The sequence below is a fragment of the Sander lucioperca genome, chromosome 11 (assembly GCF_008315115.2).
Source record: "Sander lucioperca isolate FBNREF2018 chromosome 11, SLUC_FBN_1.2, whole genome shotgun sequence".
NCBI lineage: Eukaryota > Metazoa > Chordata > Actinopteri > Perciformes > Percidae > Sander > Sander lucioperca.
In genome coordinates, this window is record NC_050183.1 from 19632584 (window position 1) to 19655251 (window position 22668).

The 22668-nt window shown below is 40.4% G+C and overlaps 1 long non-coding RNA gene across 1 annotated transcript in view; it reads left to right on the plus strand.

The window, feature by feature from the left end:
• The window catches only part of LOC116038230, an 84408-nt gene extending 64771 nt beyond the window's left edge, over nt 1-19637 (plus strand). The window contains exon 3 of the long non-coding RNA XR_004102059.2: nt 18827-19637. This is a non-coding gene — a long non-coding RNA (uncharacterized LOC116038230). The remainder of the gene's footprint in view (nt 1-18826) is intronic.
• Nucleotides 19638-22668: the final 3031 nt, after the last annotated feature.

A 22668-nucleotide genomic window follows, 5' to 3' on the forward strand; every position in this document is an offset into this window, starting at 1 on the left:
GCAGGGACAACAGCAGGTGTAAAGATCTCAAATGTCAAACCTGTGGAAGTCACGAATAACCAATCAATGCACATCACAAATAACATAAAGAAGCTTCTCTGAATGAAGAAATCAAAAATGACCCCAATCATACCCAAGAGTTGTGAACTCAGTCCAGCGGTACAGGATCACAGATCTGAAGAACACTTCAAGTGTCAAAGATAAAAAGAGACTCAATCAAAGGAACTTCCCTCCAATCCATACCTGACTTTAGGTGAGAAATTAGTAATTCAGAGAGTTTCTCTTCCCACAAGGCCATCTGAAGTGCAGGAAAGACACACATTTCAGAGATTTATTGATCGACTTGGAGACAGAAGCTAGACATTATAGCTAGACATTCATATAGTGTGGCAGTAAATTAGCGCTAATTTTCAACCCACACACTATAGAACTTGACCTCCTCACAGACTTCAATTTAATATTGTTATGTTTCTGTGTGACGTGCAATCTTCACTCCCTCATGTAGGCTATTCACTAATGCACACAGTCCTGTAAAAACGTATGAAAGAAAAGAATCTTTGGTTACACCTTACTTGAAGGTATCTACATAAGAGTGACATGACACTGTCATGAACATGTCATAAACGTTATAAACAAGTCAGAAGCGTTTATGACATAACGCTTCTTCTAGTGTCATTCGGTTTTTGTCATGACAAGTTATGGTTAAGGTTAGGGTTCATGTGTAGTGACAGTGTCATGTCACTCTTATGTAGATACCTTCAAGTAAAGTGTTACCGAATCTTTTTCAGCAGCAGCAGTGTGCAACACGATGCAACACATAGTATAGCAAACCTTTCAGAACATTTATATTGACTCCTGTTTGCCTCCTTGCTTCCTTCTGTACGTCTACTTCCTCCCTCTTCCTATTCTATCACTTCATACATCTCCTCTTGCCTCTCCTTCTATCCTTTTCTTTTCTCTCCCATCTTTTGCATCCTTGCTTTTCCTTTTCTGTCTTTTTCTCTCCTATTCTCTTTTCTCCTACCATATCCCATTCTTTCCTCGCTCTCCTTTCTGTCCTCTTTTTTTCCTTTCATATATTCTTTTCTCCTGCCATATCCTCTTCTTTCCTGGTTCTCCTTCCTCTCTTTTCCTCCCCTTTCTACTTCACTTCTTCCCTCCCCTCTTCTCTGCCCTCAGCTTCAGTCCCCAACAAGACAACCCCATCAGATGAAGCCTTTTCATTGTTTCAGATGCAAATTTGGACTGGAATCAGAATTAAATAAACGTCTCCCTTTATACAATGTTACTGCCATCATAAGTGACTCATTCACACACAATAGCAGAGATGTCTCATTTTATTGAGACACAATGGCTCTCTGGCAGCTTTTGTCCCAGTTCCAGCTCCCTATTCCACTCTTGGGAAAAAAACCCCCCACTAAAATAAAGTACATCCCAAAATTTTCAAGAACTCTTATTATTACTAATCGTCATGCGGAGGCGACCCCTTACATGTGCATCATGGGAAATGAGGGAGGTGTCACGAGGAGCAATGCTGTCTTGTTCTCTCTGAGTGAGTGGATAAGTGCTACATGTCAGCGTCATGTTTAAAGACGCGCTGCATGATATCTTTGTCATCGGGGCCGACAGAAATCACGGTCGGAGACAAGCGGCGTGCCCGCTTGTCACAACAAACCCCTGCAAGAGGGGCGCGCGGAGCGATTGAAAGCTGTAATTTAGAATCAAATGAATTATCTATGACTTCAGTAAGTTTGTCAGGGAGACGAAGACGTGACGGCTCGGGACAGAAAATGTTAATGTTGTGTTGTAAATTACTGCGGCTCCAAAAATGATTTCAGCTGTTGAGGAAATGTAACAAGATGGAACGAAGGGCCTAATTGAATTTGTAAAGTACATGTGGAGATAATAAGCTGGGAAGCAGATGATGTGTTAGCTGTGGCATTTATGAAAATGACAATGCAGAAAAGTGCACAAAGGCCCTGTCAGATCAAGAAGAGTTAGGATCACAGAGGACTGCGAGGTACAGTATAGTTTTTCTCATCAGTGCAAACACCATCTCCAAAATAATCCTGGAGAATTGGCCTTTGCCAATTTCGACCTGATTTGGTTCACATATTTTGATCTTTAAAACGTCATGAGTGACATGATGAATTTTTGTATAAATCATCTGCCAAAGAAATTTGTCCAAGTCAGTAGTAATTGCTGAGCACTAAAAAAATGATGGTATCTCTACAGTAAAGTCTGACGGATCAAAAAACACGAGCAGTCAGGCGATCAGAGGTTGTAAACAAGCCCTCAGTTCAGCAAAATTATTGGATATTATTTTTAGTAAAAAAAAAAAAAGGAAAAGCTGAAATAGAGTGTACCAGAAATGAAAGTTGGTTTGTAAACGGTGATGGACAGTCCCAACAGACAGTGGAGAAAATTATTTTACCGATCACCTTTGTTTTCCTCATTTAAAAGTCGTCTGATCATCTGACTGTTTGTGTTTCTTTCCCCATTATACCTTTTTTGCAAAGAAGTAACGTTCCCAAATCTCAGAACATGGTTAGTAGAAAGATATTATTTGATTTGGATCCAGCTCTGTGTCATGGCAGTGTGTGCAGATGAACGATGTGTGGCTTTCTTCCAGCGGATGTCAGCGGATGTCGGCTGCTCTGAGCTCCGTGCACTGCGCAAAATCAGCAAAACAACTCTTTCTTCCAAAACTATGATCCAAGATCTTGGGTGGATTATTCTTTAAAAAAAGTTTACAAAAGTATGGGTCCACTCACAAAGCATGGATCCTTTGTGTGACTTGTAAATGTATTCCTGGGGGGGGGGGGCACTGATGGCTCAGTGTTTCTTGACTTTACTTTCATTTTGACTCTTTATCAACATCAAAGGAATTGCCCTGACAGGCCTGAAAGAAATGAACATATGTTGTATTTGTGTATTACTGACACTGCAGAGTGGTCGACAATAAAAGAGCAGGTTTGTTCCTGGTTTTGTGCGAACTCCCAAAAAACCCAAATGCATAAGGATCCGTTTCTTTACATTTATTTTGAACAGACAGTAATGCAAGTCTCAAGGCTGACAAAATCCTCTTACTGGGGACCAAGCTAACATTTTCAAATCATTCTTAGCCACAGTATCATCTGACTTCTGTTCAGCGTCACCCCAGGCTGTAGTCCATCCCTGCATGTCTAGAGAAGGTTGACTCCCAATCAGATTTCAATTGGATTCAACATTCAGACCTTGTACCACCTGGATGGTTGAGTTGAACCTTCACAGCATTAATTGGAGAGAAGGAAGCAACCCATTTTGGACTGGGCAAACCCAGAGTAACTGAAAACTCGCCCTTAAAAAGTTGGGACAGATTTAAGCCACTGACGATGGAATCGCAACTTCCTTGGTTTTGAGTCCAGTTACAGTAGGGACATTTGTCATCCCCTGTCTCTCTCTCCTTCCCTCTCTATCAGCTCTCTGCTGCGTCTGGCTACACAATAAAGCCGAAAATGTCATGCTAAAAGTTTTAAAAACTATTTTTGGGAAATATCTCTACCATGTTGCATTCACAGTAATCACTATTCCACCCTAGTGGATCCTAGTGATTAAATACAGTGATAATGGTTGTGTTTTTATTTTCCCTTGAATTATGTACAAGCTCCCAAGAAGAGTGCTGGGCTATGGAGGGATTTTGTCATGATGGTCACTGCTTGGGCCTAGCATATAATTATTAGGCACATAGTTCAGACTGCAGGCAAAAGTGGCCCAAATGTAATTCTAAACATTTAATATGAATTTGTGAATATCTATAGACAAAATCAGAAAAGCCTCTGTCTGCAAATATCTGAGCAGGTGTTTGTTTCCCTTCACACTGGATAATATTATTAATTAATAATTATAATAACTTTATTTATATATCACATTTCATGATACAAATTGCTTTATAGTAAAAACAAATATAAATTATTAAAAATATCCAGATAAACACACATACACACAGCCTTCAGACCATAGTGTTTAGAATAAAGCCCCGTTTTTTTTCCCCCCCAAATAAGAGACATCTCAGGTGGAAAATAGAATAAAAATAAAAACTTGTTTTCCAATCAGGCAGACATTTAAGCTTGAGTGAAGGTTGTTTGAAAGAGAGAGAGAGAGAGAGAGAGACAAAGAGAAATGAAAGAGAAGGAGAGAGATTTGGAGAAGGTTTTAATTGTTTTCCCATGATGCTTTGAGGAGGGCTCAAAGCGTCGGAGCAGAAAGCTGTTGGAGGGCCTATCGTCTTGGCAACCAAGCCTAACACACACACACACACACTCACACACACTGCGGTTCATTTAGAGTCTGACATCAGCAGGGTGGAATGCAGAGGGGGGGTTGATTGGGATCAGGAGGCGCTATGTGGAGTGGTGGTGGTGGGGGTGGGGGGGTGATGATGAGGAGGTGAGGAAGGAGGAGAGAAGAGGTGGGACTGGGACTGGAAGAGATAGATGATGAGCTAGGCAGCAACAGCTCATGGGAGTTTTAAAAAGTTAAGAAACTGAAAGCAAACAAACACAAAGTTGTTCATAGATTCATAAGAGTGGATAAGTTGTGTTGGGTGTTTGTTATTCTAATAACTTAACGTTACTATCCACAAGCAGTCATTGTATACACTAATTGTTACATTAACTAAGTGTAACAAGAGATACTTTCTTACTTTTACAAATGTGTAAAGTTCCTCTCCAGTGTTCCCGCTGTGTTGTTAAATTCAAAGTAGTGGGAATAGAATTAAACTGTCATTTTGTCATTAAAGATACAGTAGTGCTGCGTGGGAAGGTGATGACTAATTCTGTTGAAAATAAGTCAGATTGACAGAGGTGGGGTGCAATTTTTGGACAAATCAACTTTGATCTCCAAGAGGTGATTAAACCACAAACACGCCATCTTACTTTTTGATTGGTAATAACTGTTATTAGTGACGCTGAAGTAGTAATTTGCCATGTTTCTCATAATTGGGAACATCTTTTTATCACTGCAACATTATATATTGAGCCAAAACTAAGTGTAACAGTCGTCATAGTTGTACAGCAAATTAATAAATAATGTCACTAGAACCTGGGGTAAATACTGTATGCAGACAAAAGATTGTGGTCACGGGATTCACATACTTTTGTGTATTTTTGTCTGGAGCTCTTTTTCATGGTTTGGGCTAGGCCCTGTAGGTCCATGTTAGTTAAAGAAAATCTGAATGATGCAGCAAACAATAATATTTTAGGCAATAGTGAATGTCCAACTTTGTGGCAACAGTTTGTGTTTTGCTCTTTCCTATTTCAACATGACGATGCCCAGGGCTAGGTCTATTAAAAAATGGTTTTCTCAGTTTAGTGTGGAAGAACTTGATTGGTCTGCACAGAACCCTGGCCTCAACCTCATCCAATGTCTTTGGGATGATCTAGAACGCTGACTGTGAGCTGGACCTTATCACCCAACATCAGTGGCCGACCTCACTAATGCTCATGTGGCTGAATGGGAGCAAATCCCTGCAGCCAGGTTCCAAAATCTTGTGGAAAGCCTTCTGTTATAGCAACATAACAATGGCCATGTATATGCCGTGGATTTATGGCATTTATTCTCAACGTTAGATACGTATACAGATATTAAGGGAGCCTTCACACAATGAAGATTTTTTGTTTAATATCGGAAATATTTGAGGAAAGGCTAGGCAAGTTGGTCAGAAATGTATAAGGAAAAGTGGAGGTTGCATGGAAGTATGTGGGCAGTGACCGTTTATACATACATACGTACCTATTTTCATACGTAAAGGAAACATTAAAGAGCCTTTAGCTGTTCAATATTCACATGTATGAGTGTAATGTTCGGGTGTATTTTTTTCAGTTGTCCGCAGACTTTGTTATTACTTTATATTAATAAACGTCCGTTACATTCAAGTCATTGCCAAATGATTTGCTACAAAGCTAATTAGGACTATCAGCTCCACACAACTCAGTATGGCTATGTTCAGAAGATCGTGGTGTTCGTTGACTTTCCCGCGCAGAAACTCGAGGGAAGATAATTACCTCTTCTGAAGAGTCCATCATGTTTTTGTAATCACAAAATAAAAATAAGCGCGCTTGTATCATGTGGACATGCCGACAGTTTTGTTGTCATTACTTACAATTCCTCGAAGTCACATTGCAGCCACTGACAACTGAATTTATGACCGTTATGAGTTTTGAAGCTTCCGTCAACAAACATTAACAGAGCAGCTTTCACTGATTTTAAGTGAACTCTCCCTCCGTGGCTGATGGCTGTGTGGAGTTTGAAAGTAAACATTCAGCAGATGAACACTGCATATATCAAGGCTGATACTCATAGGACTAGTAAGATAGGAGTTATACTGAGATTGCGGAACTTTATAAAGTCAGTGAATAGCATAATTTATTCACACCTAAAACAAGCTAAAAACAAACCTGATCATGCACACATTTTGTCCCCCTCCTCTCTGTCAGGCGGTTGAAGCCTTGGACTCACTCTCTTCCTGTGAGAAGAGAAACTTGTGTTTGAGGGGATGGAGGGATGAAGGGATGGAGGAAGGAGAGTTCTTGGCTTCTTTGTTTCCAGGCCTTGATGTGTGACCAGCAGCCCTCTTTCCCTCCTCTTTTCCTCCCTTCATACAACATACTGCCCAGCTCCTTTCCTTTTTTTTCTCCCCTTCCCTTTTTTCACTCTTTCCATCCTGTCTTACTTTGCCTTCTGCTTTCTCGTCACTTATTTCCTCCTCTCCTCTTTCCGTCTCCTCTTCTCTTCTTCTCCTCACCTCCTCCTCTTCTACCTCTCCTCCTCTCTTGCCCACCCATACTGTCTCCACAGGGAGCTGCTTCACACTGAGAATGAATCAAAAGGCAAAGGAGAGAAATATCCTTTCAACATGCGTGTGTGCGCGCGCGCGCACACACACACACACACACACACACACACACACACACACACACACACACACACACACACACACACACACACAGACCAGAGGACTGTGTGGGAATGAACCAAGGGGCCTCGTTCAAATCCCTGTCTCTAGGCAACCAGCAAGGATATGCTGGGGGAACAGCATTAAATTTGGAGAAAAACTAAGAAACACACACCGCAAACACACACATACACACACACACACACACATTTTTAGACTCTCTTTCTCTCTGTATTTGTAAAACCAATCGGAAATGTTGAGCAATAATGATAATGGAAAGGTGAGCGAGTGATGCCTGTTGTGATAGTGTGTGTAGAGAAATGATTAAGTGTTGACCTTCAGAGGTTTGACTCAAAACCAACAGTGATGCCAAGGTGAGCAAGAGCGCAAGAATGTGTGTGTTTGTGTGTGTAGGTGTGTGTGTCGGGGAAGTTGTGTGAGCGCTAAAATTGAATCACAACAAATAGTCACTTGTGTTTATTTTGAGTGTGTGTGTGTGTGTGTGTGTGTGTGTGTGTGTGTGTGTGTGTGTGTGTGTGTGTGTGTGTGTGTGAATGTGCACATTAATTTGTGCACAAATGTGCGTGTTTGTGTGTGTGCCTGCCACCTCTGCAGCTGGCCCTCCATCAGCAGATTAATAAGCTTTGTTGCCACGCCGACCGGAACCTAGTGACAACCATCCAGACCCAAGGCATTATGGGTAACGGACTGACTGGCCGCAAGCTGGCCCTGTTTTTACAGCTCTGTTTTGTCCCACACCGCGCTCCTGTGTGTGTGTGTGTGTGATGGTTAATTGCTCCTCTCTTGCCACCCTTCTCAATGACATCACTGCGGTCACAGATGTTTTTTTCCACTTCTAGGACCCCTGGACACACACACACACACACACACACACACACACACACACGTACACACATACAAGCTCAGGAAACACTTCCAAGCTTTTGACTTGCGCTCGCTCTCTCTCTCTCTCTCTCTCTCTCTCTCTCTGTTCTGATTTGTGTCTTATTTCCTTCCTCCTCTTAGTCTTTCCTTCAAGTCCTTACTTTTTTTGTTATTGTCTGTGCTCCAATATTGTGAAAAATAACCCGTCCTAAAAAGATAAGACATTAGTTTATTGTAGTTTGGGTTATGGCTACCTAATAACGGAACATACAGTGGCTACTTAAAAAAAAAAAAAAGGTTTATAAGCATAATGTGTGTGCTGGTACTATCTCACCAACTACGCACTTGTTTTTCTTTTATTAGTATTACATAACTTAAAGGTGTACTCCAGGGATTTAGTACTACACAAGTTCGGTGAATCACAAGACACAGATTTAAAAAAGTCAAAATCAATGCAGCAAAGGCCAGGATTTCTTGAGTTTTAGTATTGGTCAACCTCCAAAAAACCCTGGATCCTACATTTCCCATAATGCACCTCAATAGTGTCTTTCATTAGAGCCACCTGCCCCCGAAATCCATCCTTTTTAAAACCCCACACTTCCAGTTTGTAATACAGGCTTTCCGTTATAAATTTGAAGCCCCATACACATTTTGACATACAGTAACATTATGAAACTGTTTTCACAGGCTGAGTAGTAAACTGAACTGTGTGTGTAAAATCGGTAGAATGCCCATTTAATTTTGGGCAGATTTGTGTGTCATCATAAGGCAAAATTGTCAGAATCTGACAAAATATTCTATCATCCTGGAACTGATCACAAGTGTATTCACGAAGACTTATGTACACTATAGATATTTTATATATAACTTTATTGGGGAACAGTGTAGTCAGACTTTAGTCCCTACTTTCACTGTCACTTATTTACTTTTCTAACTTTTTTGTCATATATTATTGTCCTAGAGGAAATTGTTGTTGTTTGTTGTCTGGACTCTGTGGCTCTGACCCTTGACCTCCCCCACTGTTTGGCTGTAACGTTGGCGTTCTAGCTATTTCAGGTTATTGTGCTGTTTTGCCAATTGTAAGTAATTGTTGCTGCTGTGAGCAGTTTTTTCTTCTTTTTTGTCAATACACAAAAGAATAAAACACAATATAAAATAAAACATGTTTTGGTCAGCATCTAAGACAAACAAACGTAATATCTTTCTCCAACTAAACTACTTTTTCTCACATATAGTGAAGAAATACATTCGATAGTGATGCTTTTTACCTAAAAAGCATACAACAAGATTTGAGGCCACAGAGCAGTCATGAAGCACAGAGAGTTTTAGACGGACAACAACAGTGTGCTTCCATGAAGCTGAGAGACTGAAGAAAGTGTTGTCTTTTCCCCGAACTCCTCTGATCAACTCAACAATGACTCAGTGTTGGTAACACTGGTAACTACCCACAACCCCCTCTCTCTATCTCATCTCTCTCCCTCTCTCTTTCTTTCTATCACACAACTTTAGTTATATTACTTTCCCATGAGTTCTGTCCTCCCAACTACTTTTCCAGTGTCCTTTTTCTCTGTCACACTTTCTCTCTTTGTCACTACACTCTCTCCATAGGCGTTCCTTGCTTGCTCCAGTTTGGGGCCATGAAGTTGCAGTGCCCCCTGGTGGCAGACTAAAGTCACAACAGAGCTTAAACATAGACAGTCCTGCTGCTTAATCTTTCTTTTCTTTTTTCCAGTAAATAAAGAAGCAGTTGATAGACCCTTCAGCGAACAGAATAAATATCTGGTCATCTGGGTATTGAATTTCTCGAAGATCAGGTGTTTTTTCTAGAAAGTCTAAGAATATGATAATTATCTTGGAACATCAGAAAAATAATAAGAAATGTTATAAATGGATAATTTGACAGGAAGTAGAGTATATTTCAGAGTGTTTTGTTGTTTTACATTACTCTACAGTGTGCAACCGTTGAGGAAATATGACCGAAAATAAGGCAAAGGAAGGAATAATAGAAGTAAGGAAGGAAATATAGTATATGGAATAATAGCATGAGGCCGTGGAAGCATTCTGGCTTGAGCAATATAGAACATTTTCTGCTGAGATCCGAAAATTCACATTTTAAGAGGACTCCAAAACCCGCTTTCATCTCTGGTGTGCTTGTGAAACCACATTAAAGCAACCACACCAACAGAAAATACCAACTTCTGTCTCATCGAGGAGTATTCCTGTCAGATCATTTTGCTCACTTTTAATTTCTGATGCTTCTCTGAGCGGCTTCTGAAGTTAAATCAGGCTCTCCTCAGGCGTAATAGAGACATGTGAAACCACTTGCAGAGCGCTTTTTGGCTCAGGTGTGATTTCCACAAACAGGCAAGATGATAGACATTGGCTGCCAGACAAGAGAACATTTCTCAGTCAGCACATTTGTTTTTAGACTGTAGAAGAGAACAAAATAGAATAGAAGGTATCGGAGGGGGGAAAGAATGGATTAGAATCAAAGTAAAAGTTAAAAAATCACTTGACATTTGGTCTGTGTTTAATTATCCATGACTGAATGCCGCAGACTGTGGGCCTCAGTGAAAGCTACTTTGTCTGACTGAGCTCTGTCTGTCTTAATGAAGCTAAAAGAGTCTTAAACAGCTTAACACAGTCTTCAGGTTTCTACCAGTGTAAGGCAATACAGTGAGTGTAATGATGCACAGAGCAACGCTGTGTACGTGTGTGTGTGTGTGCGCACGAGAGAGAGACTGTATGTACTCTACTGTATGCATGTGTGTGTGTGAGACAGCGCAGGCGAAAGCAGAGACGACATCAGAGTCCATATTAAAGGATAATTACAACTAAACAACAGGAGACTGTTCCCATGAAGAATCCTGGGGGATTATCACTGTTTATTGCTCCTTTACATTGTAGAGCTTTAATGCTGTAGTGTGTGTGTGTGTGTGTGCGCGCGTGTGTGTGTGCGCGCACGTGCGTGTGCGCGTGCATGCGTGCGTGTGTGTGTGTGTCTCAAATGTCCTCTCGCTACTTACTGATCTTCTTCATTAGATATTCCACTTTTTTTCTTTTTTTCCCCGTCATGTATCATAGAATCATAGTGAAGATCAGTAACTTCTATCTGCAGCAATACTAACCCAGCAGCTAATCCAACAGGAAAAAAATCAGATAAAAACTGCCATTTTAGTCCTGACTGTTTTTATATTTGTTCTAAAGCGACCAACTTCCTCTTTACATACCATTTATTTGTCATATCTCTTCAGTAGTTTCCTGATGCCAGGATATTGTAACTGTAAATGAGAAACTGAAGGAAACATTAATGTTTCCCAACAACAAAACATTTCTGAAGAAAGTACTTAAGAAGGCCTTCTCTTTACCTAACGTAATACATTTAACATTATAGGTTCCAAAGCTTATAGTAGTCCAGCACTCAGCACAAAGTCAGCTGCCCTAGGCAATTGTATGTCTTTGCAGACACTGAATATACACCAGTATAGTTTAGTGTGTTGCTGGTCTTACCTCCTGCTGTGCTCCCAGTGATCATTTGTTGTCATGATCATCTTCACTTGAAGTTCATCTTTTGTAGATTGCACCTATAAATCCACATTTAAGTGGTTAGTTAACTTTCACTGAGTGGTGTCAGCAAACTAACATGATTCATGAACAAAGGTGTTTTTTTCAGTTGTTTTGTTTAGCTTATACTTGGTTATTAATATTGCATTCAGTGTTGATTTGTGTAGGCCCAATGTAAATCTTAGTTTTTAAAGTTTTTAAATTAACGCTAAGGGCATCATTTAGGGGAGGGAAGCAAAGTGATTTCAAATAACATTCCCCAATATTAACCACAACTTGTGTCACATTTTATTCATATTCATCATTCATATCCGTTTTCTAAATTGAGTTTGTGTTTCTTGAAAAACACGAGTCAAAAAATGCATGTTCTAATGAGAAACCAAGTGTTTTGCAGACAGATCATGGTCAGATCACACTTAACTTCCACACAATTCATGTGAGACTCATTTCAAAACAGCAAAGAATCAAAACATGGTAACACTTGATTCTGCTCTATTATGAGCTAACGTGTTTTGGGTGGTTTTAGTTTCACATTTGTTTAGTTATACTTACACACTGGGACAGGTGTTGGAATATTTAAAAAAAAAAATTGTTACATTTAATAATAATAATTTATACTTTATTAATCCCGCAAGGAAAATTACAATGTTTTCACTCTGTTGTTAGAATACAAATTACACACAGGCCTGAAATACACACACATGCACTAATGGAGAGATGTCAGAGTGAGGAGGGCTGCAGCTGTCGATGGATAGGCACCTCGAGCAGTTGGGGGGATCGGTTCCTTGCTCAAGAGCACTTTGGCAGTGCTCAGAGTAGAACTGGCATCTCTCCTGCTACCAGTCCACCACCATACTTTGGTCCGTTTGGGGACTTGAACCTGCCACCTTCTGGTTCCCGACTCAACTCCCTACAGACTGAGCTACTGCCACCCGAATTTATCTATTCAATTAATATTCATCTATTATACATTATTTGCAGATGATTTATTGAACTGATGAGCACATGAAGGCCTGATATATGTGTGATTGATCAGTCTTGACAGACAATGGCAACACATCCAGATGGCAAGTGTTTGTCAAACATTTTTTACTAACAGTTAATCACCAAACTTGCAATTGGATCACTGAGATCTTTAGAAATCAGTCCCTCGATGTCACAGCTCTGTGCCTGAGCCCTCCCTGTGAGACAAAGCCAGAGTCCCAGTAGAAAATTAGCGCATTTAGCTGTCATCGCTCGGCTCGCTTTACAACCCAACCAGCATTCACACAGAGGGCCCTGGCCTCTTTTCTCTCCCTCCATCCATCCACCCCTCCACCTCCCACGCCCAACCCTCGCTTGCTTGCTTGCTTTCTTTCTTTGAGTAGGAAAGGCGATCCCCTGTATAGCTCAGAGATCAAGACAGGAAGGTGTAAACTGCAGATAAATGTGATCAAGTGTCTCCGCTATCACAAGCCCTCACATTGGCTAGCTGGGTTTAACCCCCCCCCACCTACCTGCACACCAACACAGATTAGTTGCCCCCTCTTTGTGCCTCTCAGTGGAAGCAGACAGGTAGAGGAGATGAGGAGATGCTCAGTTGTGTTGGACTTGCAGACCTTTCAGACCTACTCTCACTGAGCGCCTATCATTTCACCTCACATAGACCCATCTGTCTCAAAGTCATTTGCATGGCCTGCTGGACAATTTAGAATTTAAACCAGAAACACCTTAATGAGAAGAATATAGAGAGATGCTATTATATTCATTAGCAAAGGAAACTGAATGTGTGATACTGTTATTGTTCCTGTGCAATAATTAAACCTGTATCCATTGATTTTTTTTGGCAACTTACGGGCAGCACAACAAGCTGCAAACATTAAGTTGATATGTTAACAAACAGTGGCTTATTTGCACATCAAGCAGACATGTATCAACATTAGCATTCATTTGGAGTTGGTTTTGTGCCCTTCCTGTTTTGGTTTCCACCTGGTTCTTTCGCTGCAACTATGTTCACCAGCATATCACAAACTTTATCAGTTTGGTGCTGGTAGGGTTCAACAATAAGGGTTGCCCGATGGCCCGGGGCAAGTAAAACACCACGTCGGGCAAGTACATATAACAACACAGGCAAGTGGGTTTAAGTCTGCTCCACTGAACTCAAGCGAACAGACATCCGCTCTCTCTCCCCCTCTGAGTGTGATCAACTGGAACAGTGATAGGACGTTATCACTCCCGAAGTCATGACAACCAAATAAACAACAGCGTGAGTAACAGTGCGAGTAAGGGCTCCTGCACTCTGCCTGCGTGGCGTGAGCGTGGCGTTTCTGTTGCGTGTCAGTTGCGTGGCGGCTGTGTGGTGTTTTCTGTCTTTGCACACCAGAAACATGTCTGACGCGGCGCTGTTGCTGCTGCTAGCCTTGTCTGTACATATGTATGTTTCCCATTGATAAAATGAAATAATAACGTGATTTGGATCACCCTTGTTCGACATATGGGAAGAGAGTTGTAGAAATGTACTGCACTCAAGCAGTAGTTAAACATAAATATATACTGATTTGATTACAGCAAAGACATTGTTGGCAGTATTGACGGCAAAATAGGCTACAGAATATTTTGTCCTGTATTGACAGGTGCAATATTTGAAAATCGATAATTATTATTTTTTTAAATTACATTTATATCTGCATTTATGTCAAAACCTAGAGGCTTTCAAACATCAAAATGTCATTTATTAAATGTATTTGTGTCAAAATGACGTTTAAACATCTTTTCGTATTCTATTTTGCCTGGAAACGCTTCCAACACGCTTGCGTGTCGCGTGAAAATTGGCGGCAGTCCCATTTCTAGCATGCACGCGTTTTCGGCGCAGCTCGAGCCGCGCCTGAGACGCGCCTGAGACGTGCGTGTCACGCAGGCAGTGTGCAAGCTCTAACCTGTTGACATGGGAGCCGAAATAAAAATGGACACGCCTCGCAGCTGACATGCTCACGCCATGCAGGCAGTGTGCAGGAGCCCTAACAGTTACAAAATTTTCTCCTCAGGCAGAGGGACAAACAGGGACGAAAGCCTCAACGGCTGATTCGCCATTAAACCGCACTCGCGGGTCCCGTAACCAGGGCTCTCAAGTTTTGAAGACAGGCAAGAGTGACAGTCTACCTATTGCTTTCAACTATTTATTCTCCTGTAGATCATTTACTCTTCCCTCCTCTTTTGCATTTTTTGTTGAGGAAGTAACCTCCTTAAAAGGTGACAATTATTCACCTCAATGATACATTAATTCATTTTAATTTATTAATAAACCCCTGGACTGTAATATTGTTAAGTTTGAGCAAGATTTCTGCTCATGTTCAAAACTTTGTGCACATTCAAAATGTATCTGTGTTCTTTGAGATTTGGAGGAGTCGTGATATTTTGAGAAAAATAAAGTTATAATAGTCACTATATTTCAGAAAATAATCTACCTGCATTATAGTCTGCTGTGCATTACGTGATTGCTCTGCTGATACGGTAGATCGTCTGACAGACACAGAGCCCCGTTTAGGTCTCTGGTCTCTGAATGAGCGAACGTTTAGGGAAGAGGCTGTACGCTGCTCTATGCTTTTTTTTTCATTGGTTGTTGCGTTAAATCTTACCCAGATACAATAGTGTTTTTTTCTGATTGGCTATTGTGTAGGCGCTTTCTTTTTTTTGATTGGCTGATAAGTGGCAGGCTCAACAAAGAACTCCAGGGGAGACGCTCTTGATTCCTGCCGGTTCCATAGTGAGAGCAGCGCGCCAGAGAAATTTTGGGCGCTGCAGCATGTTAAATATATTATAAATAGTTTTTCCACGTGAGAAATACAATGTGTGGCGGGAGTGCGTGACAAAAGACCGAAATGAGTGACTGTCACGCTCAATGCGTGACACTTGAGAGCCCTGCCCATAACATATGACATTTACAGTAGCTTGAAAAATAGCGTAATGGGCACTGAATTTGATGAATTTACTGTTCATCAGACCCCAGACAAGACAAGAAGCTAACGTTAGTGAACACTGCGGTCCCTCTGCGCTTGACACACCGCTGCAGGTAACGTTGTATTCCTCCAACTAAATGTATCGTTATTCACTTACTGTTTAAAACGTTTTCCAGGTTAGTGGGGGTGCATACCACTCAAAACCAACATGAAAAAACATAGTAACGTTCTCTGAGCATTTTGTTTTGTTGCTAAACTGTATGTAAAATGAGCGGTGACGTTAAATCACCTGTTTCACATAACGTCATCTTAAGGGGGCGTCTATCTGCTGGATTTTCCCTTAGCGGTGGTTTAGTAGCAATTCAGCCCACTGACGGCAACATTATTGTTCAATTATTGTTCAATGTTTGCACAATGACGTAGTGGTCACAGTGAGTAAAATGCAAAATGAGTTATGTATCTGGAATAGTTCAGTAGCAATGTGTGATATCTGTAAAGCTGAATGGACTCACTGTAGTAAAACAGATTTTATTCTTATCCAAAGATTTGCTAAGAGCTATAGTAGAAATGAGAGTACCTAAATGTATGCGGTCAAACAAACAAATTACAGATAGAAACCACTGTCTCTCTGGTAGGTTAATTATTGCAATTAGATTTGATAGTTTTTTTTAATTAATAGCCTCCACTTTCAGTATGAACTCATCTATGACACTATTCATGTTATACATTGTAAATCAAGATCAAATATAGCAATTTAGAGTTTTTGTCATTATTTATCACCACCAATAAAAAAAATAATAATTGTATAGGGGCCAGTAAAAATGTACTTCGGGCAAGTTTAATATTTTGAAAAAACCTGGGTGCTGGGCATGTCATACAGTCAGATTGTTTAGCTTTTTCACTTACAAACAGCTTTCTGAAGTGTTTGAGAGCCACAAGACTGAATCAAAACTGTAAACTTGAAATCTGAAAAGTTGCCTCAAATGATGTCACTTGAGTCAGTGTGGATTGCGACAAAAGACTACAAAATACTACAAAATAATCTGGGGGTGTAGCGTTAGAAAGAAGTGATTATACCAGACCTCTGTATCCTGCTTCTCATTTTGCTTAAGGCGTGAAGCTGAGACTATATTTAGCCGCTACTATAACACTCCTGAATCACTATCTGAACTGTCAGCCGTCAAGGTGCATTGTTGGTAATGTAGGCGCCAGGTTATGACAATTTCAAACTAGATACGTTATAGTGGAAAATCAACACAGAAGAACTGACACCATTTTGTTTCTGTCTGACAGTGCTTTGAGTCAATTGTGTCCCAGTTGTGGAGTTTATACCGATTATAAGAGATTATAAACTGTGATCTGCAATACTGGTCTGTGTTTACGATTCTGCTATTACTTCAAACTCTTTCTTAAATGAGAGTAGAGTGACTCACCTGAGAAATGTTCATGTAGTTCAGTGTAATCTAATCTGCAGGTCAGCGAATCGGGAACAGTTGAAGGGTAGAACCCTTGAGTTTTCATTTACCGGCTGGCTCCTCTCATCACATCTCTGTCTCATAGCTGCAACTTTTCCCATTGTTGTTCATTAAGAAAGCTGCAATACTGCAGTTTAATCAACACCACAAAGTCAAGGAAAATAACATTATTTCTCATTCTCTGAGAGGCAAGCATCACATTGGTTGAAAACTAGAGTGCATTTTATCATTTTTAGAGATCATTTGCATGATGATGGAAGCTAATTACATAAATCTAGACACAGTGTTAAGTGCAGTTAAGTCACAACTGAACACTGATAAGACAATAGCGAAGTTTAAGGAAAGAGAAACCATTCTCTATGAAAATGTGGTGCACCACTGGATTGGCTATGAGTTCCCCTTCTCCTCTCACTGTGGCTCATGTAAAGTTACCATAAAACCAACCATCCTGCTATAGGAAAATGCTTCTTCACTGGCACTGGTCTGCTAAAATACCTTCTTGTTGTCACCATTTGATTCAATGTGCCTACATGATGATAGAGCCCATGACAAGCAGAAAGAACATATCAGAAATAAGATTGAGACTATGGGATTTAAACCAGGGTGCAAAACAAACCACACAACACAAACCAATATCGAAGCTATAATATATCTATCAATCTGTACTATAATAACAATCAAATTGTGTTTCACTGACAATGCACTCAGTCAACTCTTACTACTCATGCTATATGTTATGGTGCTGTGACCACAAGCTTTGGTCCTACTGGATTGTTTCAGTACTTTGTTACTGCACTACATGTCTCCACACACACACACACACACACACACACACACACACACACACACACACACACACACACACACACACACACACACACACATATTAGAGCTGTCAGTCTTTCTCTATTAGAATTGTTTTATTAAATATTCAAATTATATTTGATTATTTAATGCTGAGATATAAACAATATTTACACTACTCAGGCTTATGCATAATAGACCTTTTTGTGTTTCAGATTCAGTATTTGTGGGCGGAGCATAACTGCAACAGAAAGTGAAAGTAGCCTATGAAAGAAGCCTTGATGGCTGCATTCCTTGAAAGAATTTACTATTTATAAGAGCAAAATTTAGACAAGAATTAGCTAGCTAATAGAGTTGTGCGATATGTTAATATTTTCCAACCGGCCACCGCCCAGCAACCAGCGATTGCCTCTCGCCCAGGTGTGTGGCGACCCCACCCTCTTCTGTCAGCTGGGAGATGTGTTTTGACTTGGTGGATGTTGGTTTTTATTTCAATTTGAAACAGTATTTCCCTTCCTTTTTTTGATTCACAGACACAGTCATTCCCTCTGAACTACTCAGTCTCTACTGTAGCTCTGTGCCTTAACATATCAACAACAATGCCTTGTGTGTGCTCACTCCCGCTAACTTAATTGTTCATCAGACATCATGTGACAAAAGCATTTCGTTTTTACATGCGGGTAGGCCAAGACGAGAAGGGCGAGATTCGCTAATGTTAGCCAACATATTTATAAAAAAATACACATTTCAATAGTAATTTTAGCATTCAATTAGTATCAATCAGACTTTTTTACTATTCGATATACTCAACTTCTGAAATTTGTTCCAACAACCCTAACACACATGCACTTTGATATTCTCACAAATATTCAGAAAAAGATAGATTATAGAGACAGTTATTTTTGGATTGCCACTGACAAATTGGCCAAGAAAAGTTGAAAACGGGTGAGAACATACGTACTTGAACTGACTTAATGTAACAAGTAAATTGTTTAGGTATTTTGTTATCTGTCATCAACGTCTGCATTGTTCTGCCATTAAATAAGTGACAAGGTCATATATAAGCTGAATGAAAGGCCAGTTGGGTGAAAAACAGATGGACTGTCTTCCACCAATTTACTTCTTCCAGAGGTATGAATATACATCTGAGTATAAACTGCACTATTGACACCTCTTTTCTTCCACTTTCCCTTCTTTTCTCCGTCTCGCTCTCGCTCTCTTCTCGACAGTTCACGTGTCTGATAAACCATTCATGCCTCCAAGGACGTTTTTCCCATCCGAGCGTCCATCCAGTGAAATTACACACTCAACACATAATAGAGTCTGTTCCTATCGTCTCAGCACAGAGAGACCCAGAACCCACATCTGCTCCAGAATACCCCAGACAATAAACAATTCACTCTTCATGTTCAAATCTCATTTTTCGGACAAAGTCTTGACAATAAAAAGAAATAAATTATGCCGCCTCTGAAGGGGCTGCCTTAGCCATCCTAAAGATGGAAGGAAAAGTTTTTCTCAGTTTTTTCGCGGCGAGCAGATTCCTCTGAGCTAGCCATTATCTCAGGGAGGAAGTTAATTAAAGTGGCCCAGTCTGAATCAATGGGGGAATTTGCCGCCGCGCGACGGACAGACCGACGGACTGACGGGAAGAGCGGAGTGACGGCCATGACACCACTTCAGAAGAGAAGATTAGCCCAGAGACAAAACTCTCGGCTCTGATCAGCCCTACAGTGTGGCTCTCCTCCTGGATTACTCCTCTCCCACCCCTCCCTCTCCTCCTTTCTTTTTCTATCTCTCCCTCGCTATCCATCCATCCACGCCTCTCCCATCCTCCATCCCCTTAAGAACTTCAGGGGGCTTGTCTTCAAAGCTCGTCCCCTCCTTCCATCGCTGTAATTCCTCACATCATTACCAAGTTTCCAAAACTTAATTTTAGCAATTACACATGCAATTAATTAATAAATGTGCTGTCATTACAGCCCCTTGTGTGATCTGAGCCCCATGAATGGGAGGTTGAAATAAAGTGGTCAAATGAACTGGGAGGGCTTCAGAGAGAGACCGAGGGAGAAAGAGAGGGAGGGAGGGAGGGATAGAGGGAATGAGATTGTTATTAAGGGATTGCGGAGTTAATCGTTCGAGGGGCTGCTGCTCTATCAGAGGCAGAAGTCTGCAGGGAGAGTGAACGAGAGACAGACTGAGAAAGAGATAGGGGACAGACAGAGTGAAAGCGAGACAGGCGAGAAATGTATGGAGAAAAAGAGCAGGAGAGGAAGAGACAGAAGAAAGACCGGCTGATGAGGATGGAGAGGGAAGAAAATAGACTAGAAGAAACGGAACAAAAGAAAAACTGAAGAGGAAAAGACAGAAACATAAGACAATAAGGGGAAAGGAAAGAGAAAGGGGGGCGGGTGAGAGCTCTATGGAGCGCGCTCAGTTCAGTCAGCCGGATTATTAATGAGATCAGGGAATCTTAGGTCACTACAGCAGCATGAGCAGCAACGCGAAGGCAAAACACACACACACACACACACACTTACACACTTACATGTATATAACACACTTTTAAAAACACAGCACTGTCTTGATAGTCTTCGAGATATGAGTTGTGTTTGAACATCAAGAGAAAAAGATGAAAAAAGAGAATAAAGAAAAGTTACATCATATTGATCGATATTGTGGCAAAGCTCTGCTTAAATTCCCTTCTTTTTTATTTCTTTAGTATAAGATTTTTTGTGATGCAACCTTCAATAAAAAGTGATTTTTGCTGTAAAAGGAAGAAAATACTGAGACAAAGTGCTGACAAATTCATGAAGTTGCAAAGTTGAGGAACAAAAAGTGCCCTAATTTCAAAAACAAATCCACTTACAAACATGAAACTATATAATTTGTTCCTTGTTCATTGATACGACAGCAGTTTCCTGGATCAGGGAGCTGACTCATTTATCACTCCAGTGTGTTGACGGGAATCACACCTGATATGAGCAACCGGATCAAATGACAGGTGTGTGTGTGTGTGGGTGTGTGCGTACATGCATGTGTGTGTTTGTTTTGTTTGGATATCAGATGTGCAGTACGAGAGCAAAGTCCATTAGCCAATATTCTAGCTTCATCAAGCTTCACAGATCAGAAGCAGTGATGGAGGATGTGTAATCACATGACATGACTCGTGGAAACCTTTTAGACCGAGACGTTCACTGGGCTGCCATGAGCTTTCCATGGTCTGAGTGTGACCACATTTGCCAAAAGGAACAAACAGATCCAATTGTGGCTGGATTTAATACCGTCATATTTTTTATTTTTTTTTTTTTTTTGTGGGCCTTTCTGTACACGCTACACACAGCATCTATGGCATGTCTGTCCCTCCTGGGAGAGGGATCTCTCCTCAGTTTCTCCTCCTGAGGTCCAAATCGAGAGGACTGACGGTGTCGTATGCTGTACAGATTGTAACGCCCCTTGTAGGCAAATTTGTGATTTTGGGTAATAAAAACTGACTTGACTTGAAATCATGTTTTTTGTTTGTTTTTTTAATCTTTTTTGGCATTTCAGGCCTTTATTTGTAAACTTGAAATCATGTTAACATATACAAAGTCAATGTACTATACGGTGGAAAAAGTGTTTGTTTACTTTCCACAAACCACATTTCCACAAACTTAAAGGGGTCAATTTAAAGCTTGTTTTTGTTGCATTTTGTTTCCAAAATAAATAAAATTTGTAATATAAGTATAATGAGCATGAACATTGAATCCAGGATTGGTTTGGTAGAACATGAATAAAAGACATAAGTAAGAGACACTGAAAGTAATAAAAGTAAAAGTCACTGACATTGTGAAGAATCTCTACAGCAAAGCCAAAAAGAAAAACTAAAACTTGGTCGTAATTGTAAGACACAATGGCACCACCAACATCAATGCAATTAGATTGTGGCTATCAATCACTTCGCCTGTGAACTCGTGCACGGGCAGCAATATTAATTTGACAATGACAAATTAATGTTTAAAGCCAGCAAATGTTCACTTTGATAAAATTACAGAAAAATACTTCACACATCTACAATGTGAGACAGGTGCGCAGGAGACAAGTAGGTCAAGAGTTGCAAAGAAAAAGTTTTAATAGGCAACGTTTTGGCACTGGACCATCATGATAACATAGGTGAAGGTGAACTTTGTCTTGCAGCCAGGTGAAACACAGAACACACACAGACTTAAATGTGCATAAAACAATAGAAATTAATAAACATAAAAATGTGATGAATGCTAAAATCAATGTATATTTAGTGACAGCATAACACAAAACCTGGAATATGGTTAAAACACTATCAGCATTATCACCCACCAATTGTATTGAAGATTCATCTTCAGCTGACTCATCGTGAGCATTTAACAGCTTGATGACATGAAAAGAATTTATTCTCGAAAATGCCTTGAGCATCTGAAATCGCTCTCTTATGGAAAAATATTAGACAGATCAGACAGTTTGACACCAAAGGGTTAAAATAAAAACATACAACACTAAATGATTTTAATAATGCTCATTCAAAGTAGTTTATTCAACATAAATTGTATAGACACTAAACGCTGACAAAGTAGAGAAGTACAGTATGAAGTGTCCAGAGGCTTATTGAAACCTCTCATGTTGAATGAATTAAAAGGAAAAACAAGATTATAAACAGAAGAGAAACCAAATGACTCTCTGTCGCCTCTCAGCTTCTCTAATCTGCTCTGAGTGCAGGCAGCTTGGTCGGGATGAATTAAAGATGAGGGTTAAAACAACACAGCTTCCAGGGTTAAGAGGAGAGGAGAGGAGAGGAGGAAGAAGTAGATCTCAAGTTTTTGTTCATTATATGTCACTTTTCTAAAGTTTTTGTTAAAGAAAATCTATCACAAATTAGTATTTTGGAGTCGTAAATCCACTCTCAGTGCATCATTGTGTTCAGCTCAGGATAGTCACTGTAATACAGTAGTATGTCTCTTTGCTTTCCTCTGACAAATTGTGTTTACCTCTGTCAAAACTGCTGCCAGTATGTACTGTATGGGTATGGTCCGCACTCCCATCCCAACACGCCCGCCTGTCA